Below are 24,057 nucleotides of genomic sequence, written 5' to 3' on the forward strand. Positions count from 1 at the left end.
ACTGCTGCACACCTCCTGATGAACGTATCTGTTCTTCCTATCCCTGCTAGTGATGCTGTTCCCCAGCAGACTAACAGAGCAGCGCTGCGGCCATAACTGACTGATAGAAGAGGAAAATCCTGCCTCTACACTCATCAGAACACCTGAGGAGTCTGCTTTGTTCTGCCTGGACCAACCAGTCTGAGGTACTTCTATATGGAGACCACCTGGATTTCCAGGCTCCATAATGACAGTGGTTTTCCAGTGTTTAGCAGCGGCCCGTTGTTCTTCCTCCTCTGTTAGAAATCAGTGACCATAGTTCATCTCCACCCTTCATGCAGGCCACTACAAGAAAACAAAGCACACTGCAAGATGATCTGCCAACGGAATGAGCATTTTTACCCTTAAAATAAGATAATTAGATAATATGCACATGAAATAAGACAATGCAATTGTTTTTTCTCATTTTAAATGTAAATTGTTTTGTTCCAGTGTTTCTCTCACCTCCTCAGTTCAAGAACAAATGCATTTGATTTGATTTGATTTGAGAAACATTGACTTTCCTAGATTTGGATTTTTTCCAGAGCTTCACGCTGATAGATGTGTGTCATCATCACTAACAGAAAAACATTACAACAACTAAAGCTCTTCAGGTTTTACCACTTTTTTGTAGCTTGTTATGTCAGCATGTTGTCTAAAGCAAAGCTCTCTCACACTAGAGGAATTTCTAATGTTTGACAGCAATCCCTTCATGTCGTATCTATCCTGCTTTGCTAAGCAAGGTAAAAAAATGTAAATGATGCGTCTCAGTCAGTAAAATCCTCTTATCGCTGACCATAGATCACATCCACCTGAAAATAAACATTAGAGAGCATAAAAATAGATCAGAGTTATTCTAAAAAGGAAAAGAAATAAGTGGTTCAAATGAGAAGAGTTCAGATAAACCAGTTAATTCACTAATATTGAAAAAGTCTTTTATTCACTGGTTGCTTTCAATGTAACTTCTAGCAGCTTTTCCCTCCTTCTGTTGCCCATTTCCCTCCGATGTGCAGCGGTTGCTTGTAAAACAACACTCCCATACTAACCCCCCCCACACACACACACACACACACACACACACTCATTGCACAGCGCTCTTTGTCCTCCACAATATAAGCCAAAGAAACAAAGACACCATTGCTGAGCTTCAGGTTTTTTGGGAGCTCTCTGCCACTCAGAGCCATTGTTGACATGTGGAGAGCTCAGAGGACAATAAGACTCTGTAGGACGGGGACAGCCGAGACACACCCTGTCCTTCCCATTGCTCAGACTCTTATCTTTCTGCCTGATACTGATTTGCACCTTTCTTTAGATTCTATATTAATTCTTATTGATTGTTATTAGGGCCGCGCTTGTTTTAAAAGTTTTCCCTTCTATATTGTCAAGAAGATAACTTATAATTAGGATTTTTCACTTGTATTTCTAAAACAATCTGGTAGAGCAGGATGCTTAAATGAACACTAAAGTATAAAAAAGAGGATTAAATATTTAATGATTTCTGTTTGATGTCATCAAAATCTCCTCAGAATTTAAATAGAAAGAAGAACCGCGTCAGTTAGCGGATAATTGGAAGAAATGAAGACGATTCTAAATTCATTGTCAGATTTCAAATGCATGTCTGATATAAATGATACTTTAGTGGATAAAACTGTTTATTTCTATTCTGACAATGAGCTTTAAAGCGGGTGGAAGTCTCTTTAAAAGCCGTAGTTCACTTTAGCCTTGAAGAAATATGAATCAGGATGAGGATATTAAAAAATATATAGAAATGTATAAAATACTTCTAAAATTTAAGGACATTTCAGTTCAAACTGAAAATAAAAAAGTAAACTTCAGTCCTGTTAAACTAGTTAGAAATCTAGGTGCATTTTCTTTCTTTGAATAGAATATCTAGCAATATTAAAGCACTAAATCGATTTGACTACAAAATGCTGCGCTTTCAGACGCCTCGGATTCTGAAGGTATTTCATTCTTTTGTTTGACTTTTTCAGCTTCATCTCTGCAGTAATTTCTCTTTATCAAAAACAGAAACAAGTTTAGTTTGACGGATGAGAAACAAGCGATTTCTTCTGTTTCGCACTTTCAGATCCTTGTATGTCAACATCCATGCAGCTCTGAAGCAGGTCAGGAGGGTCGAGCCAAAGGCTCTGTTTGAAGGCCACAGCCAGTCTGTATGACGAGGCATCACAATCCTGCCCTTTGAACTGCATGACATCATACAACAGGCACTCGTGCGTCTTTCGCGAACTTTGGAGGTCAAGATTATTCAGTCCTCTTTCAAACAAGTAAAGAGTGTCTCTAAGAGTGAGCATTATGGGACTGCTGTGAGAGGCTCAGTGCGCCGCTGTGTGACCAGCATTGTTGACTTATTATGCTGCTGAGAATATGAAGCTCATTTAAAAGCATTTGCATGTATCTGTGTGTCGTTTTATGTCTTTCTGTGGTTTATTTCCATGGATTTATGGGTAGATAAGTCTTTAATCCCTACAATTACAGTAGCTCTTTTCTCTGTGTCTCAAGCAAAGGCAGATATTTCTGAGCTTATTTACATAACATAAGAGATGGTAGATTTCAGATTCTCAGCGGTTCTCAACTAAGCCGGCATTTAGTCTGTTATTGTGTAAAACAAAACTGATAACAGTCATTGGCAGTCTCAGTTATTCTGCTTAAAAAGCAAAAGCCGCTCTGTAAGAAAAGGGCGGTAGCGGCACAATAGGACATCCATGCCCACTTGCATGGACTTTACCAGGAGATAATGGTGACTTCTCTTTATTCTCAGAAGTCTAACTCCCAAGGTTCAAGTCAGAAATCCAGCAGAGAAAGATTCAGGCCTGCGAGCTAAACTGGCTTTTATAAAATCCAATAGAGACTAACATCATGAACAGAGTTACAGGATTAATGTTTCCTGCCATCAACCAAGTCCTTATCATAGATAAACCGTTTCATTTTTCTCCCATCAGATAGTACTGGCACTTAAGTTTTAAACATTTATACTATTGTCTCTTTAGCAAGATCTGAAAAAAATAGAATTTTGAAATACAAAAGTATGTATTTTCAATGCATAGGAAAGATTTTCTGTTGCGGTCTTACAACAGTAAGGTGACGAGCAATGTCCTTCACTTTATAACGAACTTTTCGTTGCTAAATTTTTCTCTCTTTATGCATGTGTGTATATATATATATATATATATATATATATATATATATATATATATATATATATATATATATATATATATATATATAGATATATATATATATCTATATATATATAGTGCACAGCTTTCTCCTTACTCAATCAGCATTATCTATTTGCTCAACTGTCTCTGCACTCAACACTTAATAAACTATAATTGTCTAATTTTGAAGATCTTATTTCTATTATCTCCATGTTGGTTTGTTGACATTGAGAGGAAAAACTTTATGCATCTAATGAAGTTTTTGTCTTTATTCACTTTTGATATTTTAGTTAATATTTTTTTAAGCTAAGTTCTAAAATATCATGGCATTATAAGGCAGTCGTGGCGGTTTTCTGAGGAATCTGTATAATGCAGCTTATAAGATGTGGACGTCATCATGAGTTTCTGTCATTTAGGATTTAAAATAACTACTACTTCCATTTTTTTACTAAAATAGTTTTTATGTGTTGCATCAGCCTGAGTATGCTAAAAAAATAATAAAAAATCTATCATAGTTTAGTGTCCATAACACCAATAAAGGCTTTTACACCTGCTGTAAATGACGCCTAGGCGGAAGTTCAACTAAAGAAACTAAATTACTTGCCCTCATCATCAGAGGATCATCTGCCTCTGATGATGACCAATCAGCTATGAACGGCACCTCCATGAAGCCAATCAGCATCCAGAGCTCATCTAAAAAGGTCTTCAAATCCACAACTCAGTCTGCTAACCAGCCAAGCACAGGCAGTGGTTGGCCTGTATCTGATTATGACGCCATCATTTCCTCCCCCTTCCAGCCCCCCCTCCACCATCGTGGCTAAAGCTTCATCAGAGCGTCATTCCTCTCGGACTCTCACTGCGTTCCCTGTCTAATTTCAAACGGTCCGGCAGGAGACCGCCATGTTGAGCCTGGTTCTTCCAGAGGTTTCTTCCCAAAGGGGAGTTTTTCCTCTCCACTGTCGCTTCATGCTTGCTCATCATGGACAGGTTCTCTCAACCTGTGTTATCCAGCTGGACTTCCATCTTCCAGGTCCCTGAGTGAAGCTCTAGTATCACGCAGTCCACTGGATCTCCCCATAAAGCTCAGCAGACCGTCTCTCCAACCAGCAGTCTACAGACTGACCAACTCCATCTATCTCCACTCCACCACCAGTTTCAGGCCTGGGGGGAAACAGCCCTGTTCTCACACCCCTGCTTATGCATATTAAAGATTCAGCTGTAATGTTTCCTGCCGGGGTCTGAGCGTCTTGAAATAATTGTATGAATAAAATTCTTCTAATGGTCTTTTTCTTTCGATGAGTTTTTCAGATTGAAGCGATGATCGGGCATTAATTACTGAAATGCTGAGATTAATGAAAATATTTTAATGATAGAGAAATTTTGTGAGCTTTCATTTTGAATCAATCCTCCAATACTATTCTTCACTTAATGCTTATTTTAACATTTCTTCTTCTTGAATCTTTAAAATATAAATATATAAATGCATGCAGGGCATGAGAAAACAATACCAGTACATTTAATTTTTATTAAATATTAGCAAGAATTTAAAACCTTCACCTTTTTAAATTTATGTGCTTATATTAGTGAATATAAAAACACCTCTTTAGATGTAAAGATATTCAGGTTATAGAGGGACAATAAAACAATGAAAAACAAGCTTGGGTTTTTTTTTCTAATTCTGTAATTTTTCCAAACTAAACGTCCAAAACCAGATGGTTTTTTTTCCTCCATTTTTTTTTCCTGTTTGAGGCACGAGGAGTTCTCCTTTGCTTCTTTTGGCCTTTAGTGTCAACAGGGCAATGGGGTCAAAGGTCAAAAGAGATAGAATGGCTGCAAAGACAAGAAAAAGGAGAGATGTCAGGAGGACAAGTGCTCACGCCGCTGGGGCAGGAGAAAAACAAACAATGAGGGGAAATTTGGCGGGAAAATGGAGACAGAGCAGGAAGGTCACCTGGGGTGGGGGGAGGGGGGGTGAATCACTTACAATCCACACACAGCCAAGATGTGATGGAATGTATTCACCCCCAGACCCACTCACCCCCAGACCCACTCACCCACAGACCCACTCACCCCAGACCCACTCACCCCTGCTTACACTGACAAACACCCAGATCGCCCCGTCACACCCACATCTTGCTGCCAAAGACTAAACATGGAAGTACGCCTTGCTATTGCCCCGCCCCCGCATCACCGTCTGCCCCCAAAGGGATGATGTCATTTCACCTCCTTGGCTAATGGCGCTCTCCCATTAATGTGGGGGTTTTATGTCGGCCATTTTCAGGCGGTCGATGCAGAGGGAGAATTTTATGATCAATCTCTAAACAGCTTTTCTTTCCTATTTATTGATGCCACTATGCAATCAACTGGTTTTCCTTAGATAGAAAACTTTGTATCAATTTGACTGGATGATCTGGTTGATCTGTAAAGTGCCTTGAGATGACATGTGTTGTGAATTTGGCGCTATATAAATAAACTGAATTGAATTGAATTATGGAAAGCAGCATTAAATAGAAACGATGTGTTAAACACTCAAAAGTTATGTGTGATTTCTAATCCCTTGGAGTTCAAGGAAACGTCTCCTGAAAGGGAAATGAAACGGAGCAGCGGCAGGTTTAGTCAATCTGAGGCAGAAGAACAGAACTTATGGAAATGAAACAAACACTTTGGTGAAGACATTGCTGCAGCCTTAACGAGTCAACAGAGTTTAGGGATGTTTGCTTTTGCTTGTGTGAAGTTGAGTCATAAGGTCAAGGTCCACATTTCTAGGTTGATGTCATTGGTCAATGATTAATCCCTTCTTTTCAGGCGGGAATCGGGTGGGAAGGGAAAGTTTTAGCTCATTAACCGTTTGCTAACCTGGTTGATGGAATAGTTTCTAAGTAATGTTCTGTTAAAAAGTTACATGTTGAGATTTCCTCATCAGGATTCTTTGTCCATCAATGAATAAACATTAATTTTAAGTCCCAGAGTGATTCTTCAGTGAGATAAAACAGTTCTAGTATTAAATTACTGGAAATGTTAATTTCCCTCTGAAAGCTGTCCGAAACAAACATTCATTTTCTATATAATAAATGACAATAAAAGTGATCTAAATCTAATCTACTGAATCTGCTCTGTGATTGGACGGTCAAACACGCTGAAGTTAGTTATATTAAAACACCTTCTGAAGGTTTAACACGATGCCTGAAATAGACAATAAACTGTACTTAATGCGACGTTAATAAAACTTAACTGTCATATTATATTAACAGAGTGTATATAAAATGAAATTTGCTTTAGTTCAGCTTTAAGGCCGTAAATAAATAATTTCATTCCTTAAAGTGCAGCAGTGATCAGCGGTAAACATTGATGTGGGGGTTCAGAGCTTTGCAAGACAAATATATATGCTGCAAATGTGTTGTAAAAAAACATATATTTTTTTTTTAGCTTTTTTTTCAGTTTGGTGTTATCAGTGAGATGTAGAGTCAGGGACTTGATTTATTTTTTATTTTTTTATCAGTTCAGCAGTCTGATGGCGGAGGGGAAAAGGCAAACTGATGGAACCAGTGCATGGAATGGGACCCATTAAATTATTTATCTGACCTGCAGAAAATATATTGTTCTTTTTTTTTCAGTATATATTCAGATCTGCAGTTTATCGAGGTTAGAAGGTAACAAGTTCTCCAAAAGGGTCCAAAATCAAAGCAAACATTAAACAATCATCATTGTTTGGTCATTTATCTAAGATAAAATAAATGAAAAGATAACTATATCAGTGGGTTGTAGAATTAATTTCCTGCCATTTCATCATATCGACATGCACCCACAAATATCAGCTCTGGTCTAAACTATAAAGAAGCATCAAATAATATCCCACTGTCCCTGACAACGTCAAACAAGAGGCTCCTCTGTTCAAATGCTACTATGGTAAACTTGCTCATATCCAGGATCTACAGACTTCCTTCAAATGAGCAACACATAAACACATCACCTCCTCTTGGGTTAAATAATTGGATCCTAGGGCCAAATTAAAGATGCCTTGGAGGCCGTCTCAGAAATGAGCTCATAGCTAAACCCGTGACATGGCCCACTGAACATGAAAGACCTCATAAAGAGGAACGTTGTGCAAAATGAGGGTGTGATGTCAGCAGGGTTTCTGAGAGCACGGCCATCAGCGCAGCCATCGGCCACATGAGGCCATGGTGGTCCAGGTGCTCAGAGGCTGCTGAGCGCCAGAGCTGGAGCCACAAAAAGGTTTGACTTAGGGTGCTGTAAAAAATGAATAAATAGTGTTTCAAACATGAAGGAAAATGTTATCATCAGAAGCATCAAGTAACAAAGTCCAAATATATTAGCCCCATTTTAACCGCACCGAGCTCGGTTCCTTACCACCGTTTAAACACCACGCTAGCACGGTTCCTCGCCTCCTAGTGGCGATCTGCAGTACTACTGCTCTCTAGAGAGAAACAAGCAAACCGACATGGCGGCGCCTGTTGGGAAGTGGATACGACAAATGATCGTCTTATCAGGGCTTCCACACGCAGGAATCATTGCACTGCTAAGCAGAATCATCACTGGAAAACCGTGTAGCGCGGCAGGGAAGCTAGCATTTTTATGCATGTCTGAAATTTCCTGATAACAGAGGCTGACTGTAAGGGGATGATACGGTCTGCTTATGCGCTCTTTGATATCAGAGAACCGCGCCTGAACTGAACCGCGCCGAACCCTACTGATGAGCTAGTACCATGTTAGCGCGGTTAGCCTGGGTCCTGTTCAGTTTGTGTGTCATTTACACTCAGCAGTTACTTGGGTCACCGTGATCTGACCGAGCTCAGCACGGTTTCTAAAGGGTCGTGGAAATGGAGCATTTATTTCCTTCCTTCAGTAGAAATCTATACTCATTATTTTTTAGACAACTTTTTCTTCTATTCCTTACATTTTGAAAATAGACTCGTTAGTTTTGTTTTATGTAAGCTCATTTTCATTATGGCCTGTTGGTATTTAAAAAAAAATAAAAACCATCAAAATAATCAGTTTCATTCAGACAAGGTGCTGCCCCAACTTGTTGTTCACCACATTCCAAAATAAATAGATTTTCAGGAAGATGCAGAGTTAAATGTGATGCTGTTACCATTAGTTATAAAACTAAAAAAAATGAAGTCTGAGGAAATTATCATCCAGGATTGTAGAAAACTTTCCTTTATTAGGATAGTGGGTGTTTTCTGAGGAACGAAATGCAGAGATTGAAGTTGAGGTGATTTCTTGCAGGTTTTATATTCTAAAGAGGCTACAGAACAAAAAGGCCACATGAAAATCCTCCAATGAACGTATAGAAAACAAACGTTTCTCCTCTGTATTCCGTCTGTTTTAGGCTCGTTGAGAAAAAGGAAAAGATGATTTTCTGGATGATTTTTCCTCCTTTCTGGGACTTTTCCCTGCAGATGGTAAAGTTGTCACAGAAGAAGGATAGATCTGTTGGAGAATTACCAAAATCCCAAATGATTTCTAAACAGAGTTCCTTATGACTTCAAAAGGTATATTTCACTGTGTGATACTAACAGGAAAAAGTTGCAGCCAAAAGGTTTTTCTCCATCCCAGTTCAGAGTTTTTTTCCACTTCAGCTTTCCTTCTTAGGAAACCTTGATGTTAGGACCGGTTCTCAAAACAGCAAGAACTGGTTTGTATTTTTCACACCCTCAAAGTGTCACAGTGAATATCTCTCCCACTCGGTTGTTGATCCTTTTATGGTGGTATTTAGGCCCCGTCCACACGAAGTCAAAACGAACACAAAACGCTGATATTTTCCAGAACGTTTGTCGTAAAGACGGAGACGTAAAATAAATGTGATCGTCCACACGAATGCATGAAAACGCTGCAAAATGTATGCCAGGCCTGTAAGTGGCGCTGTGGTGCCAAAGCAAAAATAAGCGACGAAATGTTGGGCATGCGCACTAATATTTATACATGGTTGCCCTGCGGGTCCATTTTGGTGGTTCAGTCAAATTCAGGTGCTGAACTATGTGGTCGATATTGCTCTGTTCTTCCTGGAGATATTCCAGAAGAAGAAGATTCTGTTGTAAGCCCGACAGCAGGGTGAGTAGCATGAGCAGCAACGGCGCCATTGTTGTTGTGATACTGGTCGCGCATGCGTGTTTAGAGACGACGCTATGACGCATGCGTGTAAAAAAAAATATGCGGTTAGAGCGTAAAGATGGAAACGCGAAAACGGCGTTTCAAAATCTTCCCACTCTGAAGGCTGAATAAAAAAAAGATTGTTTACAGACCCCCGAAACGCCGGCTTCGTATGGATGAGAGGCTGGTTTGGTGAAAAATTTGTGCGTTTAGGCCAGGGGTTGACTTCGTGTGGACGGGGCCTTAATGTGTGGGTTTGAACCCAGGGTTCACTTTGTAAATCTAGCAATCTATGACTTCATATATTCTTAAGTTTTTAGACGGTTCTTTATTCGGTCAAACTTTCCCATCCTGCAGGTTTCCAGTATTGTTCATTTCAGGATAGAGTTGTCGGGATGGGACCGCTATCCCACCAAGGGGCAACCAGATACCCAGACCCGGCTACCAGCCGATGGACCTTTCATTGATAATGGCACTGGGCCTTAGCAAATTACTGCTCGACTTAAACCTCACTGTTCTTTTCCTGCTTGCACAGCCTCATTTGTGATTAATGGAATAAAAAATAAAACATTTGAAGCAGATTTGGGGGAAACTCTTTTAGGCTTATTTTGATAAATGCCATTCACAGAAACAATGTTTAACTGATGAAGTGCTTTCTAAGTCTGGCCCTCAGAGTCCTTTCCCCTCTGAAACTTGATCTGCATGTTTTAAATGTCTCTTTCTCAGAACACCAAATTCATATGATTGCTTCTCCTCTTCATTCCACCAACAGGTCAGACAGACATGCTCAGATGGAGACAGGTGCACCAGTGGTAGAGAGGAAGAGAGACAAGACGTGGTACCATGAGAACTGCAGAACTTTAAACTGGCTCCTCCTAGGACCCAGGATCTCATGAATTAAAACCGGTCTGCACCCGCGCTCTGAGCCAAAAACCCGAAAGGCTCCAAGGAGAAGAGCTGGGACACGATCAGGAGACAGGAGACAAACACCCTCTCAACACACAGGCCCCCAAGAGTCAGGACATGAACCAGGGACTTACCTCAAACACAAACAAACAAACAACAACTAATAACAACAATACGTAACACGAATCATGATCTGGCCCCGGTAGCTGGGCTGAACCGTATATAAAGCAGACAGAGCAGGTGGATAACATGAATGGTAATTAGAGAGCGGGGAGGGAACAGCAGGTGAATGGAGTGAGTAATTAGATCAGCTACTGCGGCAAATTCTCACCTTAGATTAGATTTTCTGAAAAAAAAACCCGATATGATTACTGAGGAAAAACCAGCTTCATATTTATTCCTCCTCCTTTCCAAACTGAAAAACACCTTTTATTAATTTAACAGCTGTAAAATAAAGTCTTCTTCCATCCATTTGCACTTTTTAAAGCAGTCATTTATCTTTTCAGGTAAAATTGATATTTACTTTGGGTTTATAAATCCTAAAGCTACAGAAAATCTTCCCTTTTTAAAGTCTGACTTGAATGCTTTTTTTTGTGTATCCGTGTCAGATGACGGAACAGTGAGATCACATTGTCCTCTTGACCTTAACTAATGCCTAACTGTTTAGAGACTCTCCCACTGGTCATGTTTTATTAAAAGTATAAGAACAAAGAATAACTGAGACAGTTCCCAGAGGAAGTACAACTAGTGGGCAATCCAAAATAAAAGAGTTGAGGAAATGCCGTCCCAGATCACTGACTAGAGGTTTCAGTCCCCTAAGCTACTTTATCATCTTAATCCACCAGCTTTAAGATTTGAAATGGACCATTTACTCCCAGGTGCCTTTGGGTTCAGACCAGGATAAACAGGTGTTTGGGGTTAAGATCAGGCAGGTGCATAGGGATGGGAATCGAAAACCGGTTCCTGTTCAGAACCGGTTCCATGTGTTCCAATTCCATGGCACCGTTTGGCAGCTTGCTTAGCGGTTCTTTTAACGATTCCAGGCAGCACCAGAGCCGCTCTGGGCAGCACGACTCACATCATGTTTCTATGTAAATTACGTCACGTTTTTTACGCAAGTTACGCACACCGCATTCAGTAAGCAAGTACGACGTGACCAGGTGTAAGTCTAGGAAAGCAAACCAAAAAAATGGCGTCCCATCGGGTAAACCGATCGAAAGTTTGGATGTAAAGAGGCAACAACATCTGCGGGAGGAAATACATCCAACATGCAGAAACACCTGCGAACACAACATGGCGTAGACTTTAACAAATGCCATGTTTTTGATGGACAGAAGCTAAAGTTACGACCAGCATGGAAGGCAACTCCGGTGGGAAGTAGCTAGTTTTAAACCACTGGCTGAGCTTAATGTGGTTCCTAGTGAATCATTTCTGGAAATAAACCAGTTTCCTTCCTCTCTTTGGGGTCATTAACATTCTACCAAGTTGCTCCGCAGTTCAGGGAGATAGAGAAAGGTGACGCTCGTTTATTGAAATCAGGGGGAGATGAGTTTATTGTGAGTTTAATGAGTTTATTTCCCAAAATTGTACAGTAATGCTTTTTCATTAAATGGATGCTTTCTAGATTTAGATGACTGTGAGGAGACGGGCAGCCTGGCTGGATCAGAGGCTGCAGCTCCCGTTCACTGCCTTCTGTTTCCACCGAGGCAGGCAGAGATAGAACGTCCCAGGAAAAGGTAGACCAATGTCACCGTAAACTTACCAAGTTCATAGTTTCACAGAATCCATAAGGGAATCGGAAATGTGAAAATTTTATCAATTCCCTACAGGTGCATAATCCTGGCTTTCAATGACTAAAAACTGGGAATGTGTTCTGACCAGTAAAGAAATGTCCAGTGTTTTCCAATATGGGTTATAATTAAGGACTCATTGGTTATTATGCCTGCCATGTTCTTTCTCTCTCTCACACACACACACACACACACACACACACACACACACACACACACATTCAGTAATGTGTGTGTGTGTGTGTGTGTGTGTGAGCGCAGCTGTGACACAACAAGAGGAGCCGTTTGACCTTTAGCTTGTTGAGAGGAAAATGCAGAGAGCAGTGAAGCAGCTTCGCCTTCAGGAATCTCTGTCTGATGGAGCAGCTTTTACTCACACAGGCAGTAAAGCTGTCATCAGTCTGAGACGTATCCATGGCGATTGTCCACGTGTTGAGGGGCCATTGTTCAGTTGGGAAATATTTGTTTGTTGATCTAACTTCAGGTGAAAACAATAGTCGGAAGAGTTGAGGAATGAGGCGGCTGCGTCGCGGTCCAACCGGGCAGCTCCTCCTGCAGTGACCTCTGAGGTTGTAGTGACACAGTCCTGCACACCCAAAGCACGCAATAAAAAGGAGTGATGCGATTTCTGTCACACACACGTTATGGATGACTCACACAATTTGCAGCCTGTCGCCAATGTATCCTGAAATATATTGCAATAGCTTTTCACAGCAAAGGCAGCACAGAGTGTGATTTTACTGGAGAACAGAAGAAAAAATAATGAGCAAAATCAAGTTAGGCGCATCAAACAATATAGAAAACAGCCTTGCTAACAGATAGATTGGTCTAATCTAAGCACCTTCCACTCTCCCACATGTCCCTTTTTAACTGCAGAGTTTATAAGACTTGTTCCTGTTTTTCTGTCACATTATGTTTCAGTAAAGGACCTTGAATTTTCTGGATTGTCTGGAGAATCTTACTCTGCACGGCTTTAAAGCAGCTCTGTTTTCTCTATATTTAGGATCTACATTGATTTATTTTGATGCTTCTTGGGTCAGCTGAGCTGGAGGAAATGAAGATGTGTAGCAATCTGCTAAATCATGGGTCTGTTTAAACAAAGTTGACCGTCTGCTGTCCCAAACATCTGGCGTGTCAACAAACCTGTTTCCCTGGTGTCTGTGGTGTGAAACTCACTGTTGGTCCAGTTGCTCCTTAGTTCAACACAGTGAGCCAACATTGGTGTCTCCTCTACAGCCGGATCGTTTCCTCTGTGGAACTTTGGATGATAAATGTGTTTTTATTTATTTAGTTTAGAGAAGCATCAGTGGATGAAAGCTTTACATGATTAAAACAAGAGTTTTATTTTAACAACAGAGAAATTATTCCTTAAATTACTTCATAACATTCAACCTGGGTGGAATGTTGGCGGCAGACTGGAGACGATGTGTTCTTTAACCAGCCTTTGGAAGCACTTCATCATGATGGGAGTCAGAGCGACAGGCCGCTAATCATTGAGGGAGGCGACCTTTGGGACTGGAATAATGGAGGCAGACTGGAAGCATGCTGGCACTATGGATTGGTCCAGCCAGGTGTTAAAGATGTCTGTGAGGACACCAGCCAGCTGATCTGACCACTCCTTATACACCTGCCCAGGTGTGTTATCAGGCCCTGGAGTACTGCTGGAGGGGGGTAAGCCTATGATAATAGGGTCTGGGAGAGAGAGAGGCTCAGATATGGGCCCTGTCCGAATTCATGGGCTGCGTCCTCAGAAGGCCAGATTCGAAGGCCGATTACGTCATAGCGCGGCGCCGAGGTCTTGTGGGATTCCAAGACTCCTTGTTATGCAGCCTTAAAATGCGTCCTTCTTTTTGCCTGATTTAAGATAAGATAAGATAAGATAATCCTTTATTTGTCCCACAATGGGGAAATTGCAGCGTTGCATCATAGTGAACAGTACAGTAGGAAAAAAGAAAGAATACAAAATATAAAAAATGTTAAAAATATATAGAAAATATATATTAAGTATACACAGACAAGGCCATCACACTTGGTGTGAACAGTTAAATGGCTAAGGCTAAGGTTACAAACACTGGTATAGAGTGACAACAGTAAAGCTCTGCGCAAATGATTGATTGTATAAATTATTGCAGAGTTAAATAAATATGAGTGAAGTATACAATAGATATGCAATAATAACAGGTAAAGTGACGGTGGACATATGGTTGATACAGAGCTAGCATTGTTGGCTGTACAGTCTGACAGCAGCAGGAAGAAAGGATCTGCGGAATCTCTCCGTTATACAGCGAAGGTGTATCAGTCTTTCACTGAAGCTGCTCTCCAGAGCAGAGAGAGTGTCCTTCAGGGGGTGGTCCTCATGGTCCAGCATAGACATGAGTTTGGACAGGGCCCTCCTGTCCCCCACCTGCTGTACAGAGACCAGAGGACAGCCCAGGACTGAGCTGGACCTCTTGATGATCTTGTCTAGTCTTTTTCTGTCCATCTCAATGATGCTGTTGCCCCAGCAGGCCACACTGTACAGGATGGCTGATGCCACCACAGAGTCGTAGAAGGTCTTCAGGAGTGGCTTTGAAGGACGGGTCCAATGTATCCTCGCTTTTCCCAGGATTCCCAGGATCCTTGGAGGATGCAGCCCAGGATTTCGAACAGAGCCTTATTTCCTCCGCTAACAGGAAGGAGGAAGTGGATCTCTGTTGCCCCCTGCTGGAAATTATGTTGATTCTTTCCTCTGAAAATCAGAACAGTAAGGTTGAGCCACAGCCTTTATAACCTGTTTGAAACAAAACTGGCATCAGAAAAATTTGCTGTAAAATGATGTTTGAAATGAACTTAATAGATTCGTTTTTAGCTCTTTGTTGGAACCAATTTTTAGAATTAATTGATATGAAACTTATTTAATTGTTCTTAGCTTAAAAAAATCAATCAACCCTTTAGAGCAGGAATCTTCAACGTTTTCCAGGCCAAGGACCCCAAACTGATGACAAGATGGAGCAGGAACCCCCTAATTATATATATTGTATGAAATAGTGTTCTATCAAACTGGTTCTATAGTCACTCCATTACAGGTGGAGTAATGTAACTAAAGTAATCCCTCCCTGGGATTATTAAAGTATTTCTGATTCCTGGTTGATGAGACAGGTGTTGTGAATGAAACGGTGCCCAGCTTCAAAGAGCTCCTGTGTGTCGCTGAATGTGAGCATTGATGACTGAAAGACATCTTCTGCCTCCATTTATCTGTTTACTACAGTCTGTTGGATTCATGTTAATGTGGATTTAAAGACATTTCAATTCAGGAGGGAATATAAAAAAAAAATAAAAAATGAATCAACCAAAAGTTTCGCGACCCCCACACAGTGCCTCCGCGGATCCCCTAGGGGTCACGGACCCCCTGTTGAAGACCTCTGCTTTAGAGATAAAGAGGCAATTTCAAATAAAAGGCAGCAATGGTAAGTTGGTGTTTTAGCCAAGGATACAAAGTTCAGAAAGTTTCTGGGAAGCAGATGTAAAAAAAATCAAATGTAATTCCTGTAAAGATAAATTGACGGGAAGCAATGATGAAAATATCTAGTTTGTTTGGTCTAAACTTCACACACTTCAGATTAAACAGTCATTAAAAGTTGACCTTTAAACCAGCCCATAAATCAAGCAAAGATAACCTAACTGCATGCATGACTTTATACATTAATGAAACGGTGCATGTTTTGGTAAATATATATATTATAATTTTTTGCTAAATGCTAAATTATCAAGCTCACTGCCAAACCGACTGAATTAAGGAAACACTTAAAGTGGACTGGTCTGACAGCATGAAGCATGTCACACAACAGAAAAAAATGAACATGCAAACATCTCATGAAAACCACAGAAAGAAAACATCTCTTGAAAAACCAGTGAAGTACCAGTTTTACTCTGCTACACATTTAGCAACGATCCGTTTTTGTTACATAAAGACTGAAACAAAAACAGAAGACTGTGAGTAAAAACTAAGAAAATCCAACAAACCCTGATTTACTTTCTGAGCATTTAATGTTTCTATTTGCTCTTCAAAGGCATCCTGCAGACCACTGAATGCATAAAGTCAGGCCTGCTGAAAGAAGCTGCACAGTCACCTGAGCGACCTCCAGGTCATGCTAACTACATGCATCATCAATGCTCTCACACACACAGAGCAGCAAATATTGTAATTCACTCCATCATTTTCATTTCCCTGAAGATTTGTTCTTATTTTATTCAAGCTTTTCAAACTCCCAGGGCCTGAAGTTCCCCTGGGAGCCACCATGAGCCCCGGCTGAGCAGATGGTGCTATTGACTGAGGTAATGACACTTTGGTGAGCAGATGATGTAGAGCAGGGTGTCCGAAGTCGCTGTCCTGCAGGTTTTAGAGCTTTTCCTGCTTCAGCTGATTAACAGGCTTTTGTTTTCCTCCAATCATCAGAATCAGCTGTGCTGAAGCTGAGAAACATTGAAAACCTGCAGGACAGCGGCCCTGGAGGAGCCTGAAGCAGAGCATCCAGCGGGGGGGGCAGAGGTCAGCATCACAAAGGAAAAATGCAATTTATAGAGAAAACTGCTCTGAAAACAGCAGCAGGATGAAACCACCTGCTGGTTTTTCCTCATCACAGAATATATGAGTGGAAAACTCTGAAAAATGCTCCAAATGAAGCTTTGCTCAAAACAAAAAACAGAATATATTATAATTCAAATGAAACTTTATGTGGAATTAAGATACAGACTAGTGGGTTAAATGGTGACGATGTCATTTCAAATGAGAGACCTTTTATAGTCATTTCCTGTTAAAAATAAAAATAAATAGGGAAGAAAAACAGGGATAAAGGTGACGTCAGCGGGAAGATACATTGGGGGACCAGCGGCCCCTCCAGCGGACCAACACTGCCACCTACTGGTTAAACTGGTTAGAGTAACAATGACTTTATATCCTTGCAGGAAATGTTTTTCTTGCAGTGGAGCCAAGAAGAGATAAATAAGATAATAAGATAATAAGAATAAAATAATAGAAGGATCAGAGTTTATAGATCAACAGTATTTACATTTTACAAAACTGCTCTGTTACAAATAAGCTTTATTGCACCATGGCCGTGTCATTGCACTTAGTGAAGTAATGAAATAAATAAATAAGTGATGAAATGAAATAACTGTCAGAGAGATGAACTCTCTCACGGGCAGGAACGGCGTCCTGGCGCCCTGTGGAGCGGCGTGGTCTGGCTGCACCTCATCAGAGTGGCGGTCTACTGGTTAGAGGTTCTGACCTTGAGCCCCACTCCCACAGACTGACACTCTGGGTCCCTGAGTAAGACCCTTAACCCCACACTGCTCTCCGGGCGCCGCACCATGGCAGCCCTCTGCTCCCCAAGGGGAGGGGTTAAATCCAGGGAGGGAATTTCCCCATTTTGAGATCAATAAAGTTGAGTTATTATCATTATTAGATGAAATGCGTCTCTGACTGGAACTGCTTCTGCTTCCAGAACATCATGAGGAGGAGAATCATCCGGATTTCCTCCTGTTCAACATCCTGACCTTCAGGCTGAGTCTAAGTCTGTTAGCCACCTTCAGCTCAGTCTGCTGTCCCAGCATGCAACAGCAGAAAGGATGGCAAAGGTCACGCCACTCTTTACTGTCAGCTCACAATTATTTAAGTTAAAAAAATAAAAGCAATGTCTTGTTTTTTAACATGTTTTCATTTCCAAACATTGATTGTTTAACTTTTTACATTTTGTTGGGGAAAAATTGAATCTTGTACTTTTAATGGATGTTTTCTTACATCTAAATTGCAGTTGGAAAAAACGGAGGGGATTATCAGCAAATATCTTTAGTTTCTTTAATTGAACTTTTATTAATATGAATAATAGACTCACTTCACCGTAACATGACTTTATAATGAATGAACCAAGCACCATTACTGCTGCTGTTATATTTATCCACTCAAGCTGTTCTAAATAAAAGCCTTATCTTTAACCCTTTTGTGTCCTTGTTTTGGCATCAAACACAGCTTCGGTTTATCCTGATGACCCCACTCTGATAACACAGATCTGCTCCAATATGTTCCGGTTGCCGTAGGAACTCCATGAGCAACGCGGTCATTTCATCCTTAGAGGCCGCCATCATTCAAACATCAAAACAGCTTTCCAAAGCCACTCTGCGCTGTCAGTCATCTGTCATCCATTGTTGTGATCCTAATCCCAGTAAGGGTCATTTCCACCACTGGGGACTCAGAATTAATCACAAGGCTCAAATTAGCCAAGTGCTATTAAACACTCAGCAAACGCTTAATTAATTGACCCAGATGGTCATTAAACAATGAATGGATACAATCCAGCATTAATGCTCACCAGCGACCTTTCATGTTCTCAGAGCAGATGGGCTGCCGTCCCTCAGATGGAGCCATAACCAGATGACAGTGACGGCCATATTCCCCCCCCCCAACCCTGCAGGCACCCAACATAAAGCTTCATATAATACAATGCAGTTAATCCCAGGAGCTTCAACTTTTCCACCTTCAGATCAAAACGTTGCGCCACCATTAGTGACCAGAGGAGAAATATAACTATAGGATAGTAGGATTGTAGTGCAGGAGGCCCAGAGGAGGTGATGTAGGGCAGATAGAGCATCAGAGGAGGTGATGTAGGGCAGATAGAGCATCAGAGGAGGTGATGTAGGGCAGATAGAGCATCAGAGGAGGTGATGTAGGGCAGATAGATGAAAAGGATATTGCAAAAATGAGCAATCTCCTGTCCAGGGGTGACGCTGAGAAACTAGTCCATGCATTTGTTACTTCAAGGCTGGACTATTGTAATTCTTTACTATCAGGAAGTCCATAAACTGTAGTTAAAAGCCTTCAGCTGATCCAAAATGCTGCAGCCAGAGTTCTGATGAAAATGAAAAAGAGAGATCATATCTCTCCTATCCTGGCTTCTCTTCATTGGCTTCCTGTTAAATCCAGAATAGAATTTAAAATCCTCCTTCTCACATATAAAGCCTTAAATGGCCAAGCTCCATCTGATATCAGAGATCTGATTGTTCCTTATGTTCCTAACAGAGCACTTCGCTCTCAATCTGCAGGTTTACTAGTGGTTCCTAGAATTTCTAAAAGTAGAATGGGAGGCAGATCTTTTAGTTCTCAGGCTCCTCTCCTGTGGAACCAACTACCAGTTTTAGTCCGTGAGGCAGACACCCTGTCTACTTTTAAGGCTAGGCTTAAAACTTTCCTTTTTGATAAAGCTTCTAGTTAGAGTGGCTCAGGTTATCCTGATCTATCTCTATAGTTCTGCTGCTATAGGCTTAGACTGCTGGAGGACATAGGGACCCCTTTTTCATCATTCTGCTTCATTCTATCTCTATTCTCCCACTCTGCAGAATCTGTTAGTTCAATCTCTAACGTTCTGCTCTCTCTGCTTTTTCTCATAGTAGCTTCATCTGGTCTGTTCCTGTTTGGCTGTGACTCCATCCTGGAGAGAAATATCAGCTGTGCTGCTGCCATCAACACCTTTGTTTCTAGATGTTGGAGCTTGGCCTGTTTTCCAGTGTAGTCCTGTTTCTCTGACTGTGACTAACTGGATGTGCTCTCTTCATCCTCTGACATGGGAGCTGGCTCGGAGCTCGTCTGCCTGGCTGTGTGTTTCCTGGACGGGGCCGCCTGTGGAGCTGGTTGACAGTTGCCTTTTGTATCTATGCTTCTTTTTCTATGTCTGCTTCTGTCTCCTTGAACCCCAGTGGGCCTCAGCAGATGGCCGCTCACACTGAGCCTGGTTCTGCTGGAGGTTTCTTCCTGTTCAAAGGGAGTTTTTCCTCTCCACTGTCGCTACAAGCATGCTTAGTGTGAGGGATTGCTGAAGAGTCAATGAGTCGATGCAATCAGCTGGTTTTCCTTAGATAGAAAACTTTGAATCAATCTGACTGGATGATCTGGTGAACTGGATCTATAAAGTGACCTGAGATGACATGATGTGAATTGGAGATATAGAAATACACTGAATAGAATTGTATTTGAAACAAAACTGCAGATAAACTTATGTCTAACTCAGGTGCAATGTAGAAAATGTATTATAGATATTCATTTGGAGAATAGATTTTCTTTTTTTTAACCTTGTTTTAAGAATCAAGCTTTGACTGAGTGATTTTTACTGAGATTTTTTAATCTTTTAGTCTTTTTCTACGTCCTCAGTCTCTTAGTTTTCCTGTGACCTCACCAGCCACATTTATAGTTAGTGTCTGTTTTCTTTGCCACCCTAATCATGTTATTTAGTTCTACTTGTGAAAATGGTTTTCCTTTTCTTTTTTTAATTAGCTCCTCTTCTGAGAATCTTTTTTATTCTCATCAGTTTGCTTCCACTCTTCCCGGCTGAAAGCTGCCTTCCAGGAGCTGAAGGTTTGTTAAAGTTACAGTTAAGTTTAGTTTTAAAGGGTCGCCGCTTTGATGCAATTATGGTTTAAAGTTTTACAGCTGAAAATCTCTGGTTTGTATTTCTTGTGACATCATCCACCTTCTCTGCTCCCATCAGAGGCTGAAAGTCGGTCAGTTGCTGCTTTTCCAGAGCGGCTGCTTTCTTTTAATCAAAGTATTAAAATTATTAACGCCATTAGAAAAATGTACATAAAAAGCTGTTTTTTTTTTCTTTTTTTCAAAAGTGAAAATGCACACACCAGGACAAAATGGAAAAATGATCATAACACATTAGATGGTTTAATGAAGACTTTGTGGCTTCTAATGATGTCATAATGACTTCTTTTTTCTAATAGTAAAGCTTTGGCTTGATGTGCGCTCATTTACTCAGCAATATGTTTCATGCTAATTTCCTTATAAAACTTCTTTATGAAATAAATGAGTAGAAATCTTCCTCTTTATTGCTGCATTCAGGATAAATAATTAGATTCAGGACTTTTGGGCAGGAGGATGTTTTAATCATTGTGCTTAGAGAGATTGTTTATGGATTTATAAATAACTGGTCAGTTGTGATGTAATATTTGCTTTGTCTTTAATGAACCTCCATGCATCGACAGCAGACCCCCCCGCCCCTCAGCAGCACAGGCCAGCTGTCTCCCCTAAAGCCTTCAGCTGACGGAGCATCGGGGAATAGGAAGGATATGAGGGGGGGCCAGTGGGGGTGGGTGGGTAACAGCTGAGCAGATGAAGCAGCCCCTCCTGGGTTTATAGGGGACGGGCTTTTTCTCAACCACCCGCAGCCGTGCAGCTGCTCAGGCACCAGCTGTCTGCATGACGGACCCAAACATACGGCCCACTTCCTCGCTGCAGGCTGCAGCGTTTCAGGTGCTTTTCTACTGTATGCAGCAGCTGAGCACCCAAATAAAACCGTCCCAGACACAACATGTGTGGAAATGCAGCAGGCTGAACGCTGACTCATTCATGCATATATATGTAGAACTTTTTAATACCAAGGCTATAAGATGAGAATAACAAGGACGATAAAACATGTTAAAGTTGATTAATAATAGGGTTGGTTTGAATATAAAAACCTAAATTATTTCCGGCTAAGCAGTAGTTTCTTTTTACCGTTGCTAAGGAGAGCGTTTTAAATGACTTCATACTTTTAAACTTCTGAATTCATCAGTCAGCTCTCCGGAGGCCATAACAAGGAACGGCTAAGAACACAAAAACCAGCATTAAAGAGATTTTCAATAAGTTGTCCAATAGTTCCTTAAAGAGCAGAAATTAGCCTCCGTTATGAATAAAAACCAACAACAAACAGACTCGACCTCTGTGACCTCGACGCCATGTGGGTTTGCTGCACAAGGCATCCCTGCAGGAGACAAAGCTTTTCCAGCTCCTTCTAATGTTTGAAACATCCATGAAGTCTGAGCTGATTAAAGCACCTTCCACTTGTTGAAGGTCAAAGCACTCCATAAAACCAAGACATAATGCTAAAGAAGCAATGAAGATACAAGTTTACATGATACTTTCCGCCTGTGGACCTTTGAGCCTGCCTGTTCCCATTCTGATCTGTTTGTCTGACCTGTCTTCGGACTCCTGCTGCATTCTTCCTGTTTAGCAGATCTCAACCTGCTTCCTGACACCTCCCTGGATTTTCCTTCAGTACCTCTTCAGATCTCTGATCTGGTCTGGACTTTTGTGAACTTCCTGAACACCAGCTTTGGTTTCGCTCTCCTGATGATCCATCCTTCCTTCCTCTAGTTGGATCTGATCTCCTGCCAGTTCTTCAGTCTTCAAGGCTGCAGCGCCTGGAACTCTCTGGGCAGCGTCCACCGTGACGTGTCGGCAGCCGACTGGCTGGAACCAACCGTGTCCTCTGGGTGCGGACAGAACTTTAAGAACAGGTTAGTGACTCACGGGTTCATATCCTTGGATCAGATTGACGTGGTCACTGACCTGAGTTTCCCTCCTGCAGGGGTTCCTGCCTTAGACGTCATAGCTGCCCACTGCTAATCCCTCATTTTTAAATAAACACTTTTTCAGAAATCTGTCTGTCTGCCTTGAAAACTGGGTCATCTGTTCTGAGCCTTGAAAATCCCTACCTAGATTTATACAATATAGATCTACACCACTACAATACTTTCACACAAAGATGACTGCAGATGAAGCCAGAGGGTGAAAGGGACCCAGCATTATCAACGCTGCAGCTCATCTCAGGTGTGGTGGTAAAGAGAGCTGGATCATAGGAGAGAGAGCCCATAAAGCTCAGTGACTCTAACATACCTGAGTCCATCAGGGATTAGAGCTAATCTCTAAACGAGGGAAGGTGTAAAATAATCCATAAGTTCCTCAGCCTGAACTCAACGTCTTCCTGAGCTCCTATGAATGAGTCACAGCTGGATGAACCCACCTGGAATATTACAGCCAGTAGATCAGACCACCAATGATTGCTCTTTATAACATGGTGATAGATTCCATGAAGAATCTTCCAGGTGTGTCTTTGTTTGGGTCTGGTTCTGTTTTGCTGTTTGTTTGGAATTTATTGGATTTTTAAACAGTTTAAATTAAGATTTTATATGTAGAAGGATCCTTCAACTGGGCGGGGGCGGGGGGGTCAAACAGTATATATGCTGTGGGGTTTATGTGTGCGTGGTGGTGGTGGTGGTGGTGGTAGAGGGGGGTGGGGGTCCTAAGCCCCCAGATGGTTGATGGATGGGAAGGGTTGTGTTTTCATGAGCTCAGGTCAGGCAGAAACGCATCAACATGCCAAACAGGGTCAAACAGGCTGACACAAAAATTCAATTACACTGAAATTTAGGGACACAAAACCACAAATTTAACTATTATTGAATTTAAAATAAAATCTGAAACAAGGATCTGAATTTTTTCTCAGTTTCCTGAAATCAGAATTTAATGCTGTTTACTTGAACCGATCAGGTTAAACACGTAAAATTCTAAATACAGGTATTTTAAAACAACAAATTATAAAACAACGTTTCTTAAATAATCTAACTGATCAGAACTTGGTGAATAATTTCTGTTTTTTTTTTGTTTTTTTTTGGTAAACCTTTGACTGTTGATACAGATTTTATAACAAAACAGAGACGGAGATGCATCTTTTTAAAATGGCCTCACAATTTAGGTGTTGGTGACGATTCTCAGTCATCCAGGTCAGTCATTCCAAATAAAAGTAAAAAAAAAACAATCCTCTGGACTTTGTTTCCAAGTTTGAAGACGTTTCTCTTCCATCTAGGAAACTTTTTCAATTCAAAATGTCAGAAATAGCGTTTCTCTTTGAACAGCTTCTTACATCACTAACAATAAAACTGCCAATCAAACATGTTTGATTCATTAATAGTTCACAACTTTTTGTTCTCCAATAGTTTGAGGTATAAATTACGATTTATAAGACACTTTGTAAAGCCTGACCTACAAGCAGTTTTAAATTAAAAGCATTTTTGCTAAAAAGAAAAACACACACAACCTAATAACAGCAGTTTTTTTTTACAGATTAAATAATGAATAATACAAATGATAACCTGTATTATTTAAGCCTAGTTCTCAGGCTCCTCTCCTGTGGAACCAACTACCAGTTTTAGTCCGTGAGGCAGACACCCTGTCTACTTTTAAGGCTAGGCTTAAAACTTTC

At 40.9% G+C, this 24,057-nt stretch overlaps 1 long non-coding RNA gene across 1 annotated transcript in view; it reads left to right on the forward strand.

The window, feature by feature from the left end:
* Window positions 1-10,634, forward strand: part of LOC107102596 — a 28,547-nt gene extending 17,913 nt beyond the window's left edge. The window contains exons 3-4 of the long non-coding RNA XR_001482135.1: window positions 51-185; window positions 10,081-10,634. This is a non-coding gene — a long non-coding RNA (uncharacterized LOC107102596). The remainder of the gene's footprint in view (window positions 1-50; window positions 186-10,080) is intronic.
* Window positions 10,635-24,057: the final 13,423 nt, after the last annotated feature.

Source organism: Cyprinodon variegatus, unplaced genomic scaffold (genome assembly GCF_000732505.1).
Source record: "Cyprinodon variegatus isolate N-32 unplaced genomic scaffold, C_variegatus-1.0 Scaffold1278, whole genome shotgun sequence".
Lineage (NCBI taxonomy): Eukaryota > Metazoa > Chordata > Actinopteri > Cyprinodontiformes > Cyprinodontidae > Cyprinodon > Cyprinodon variegatus.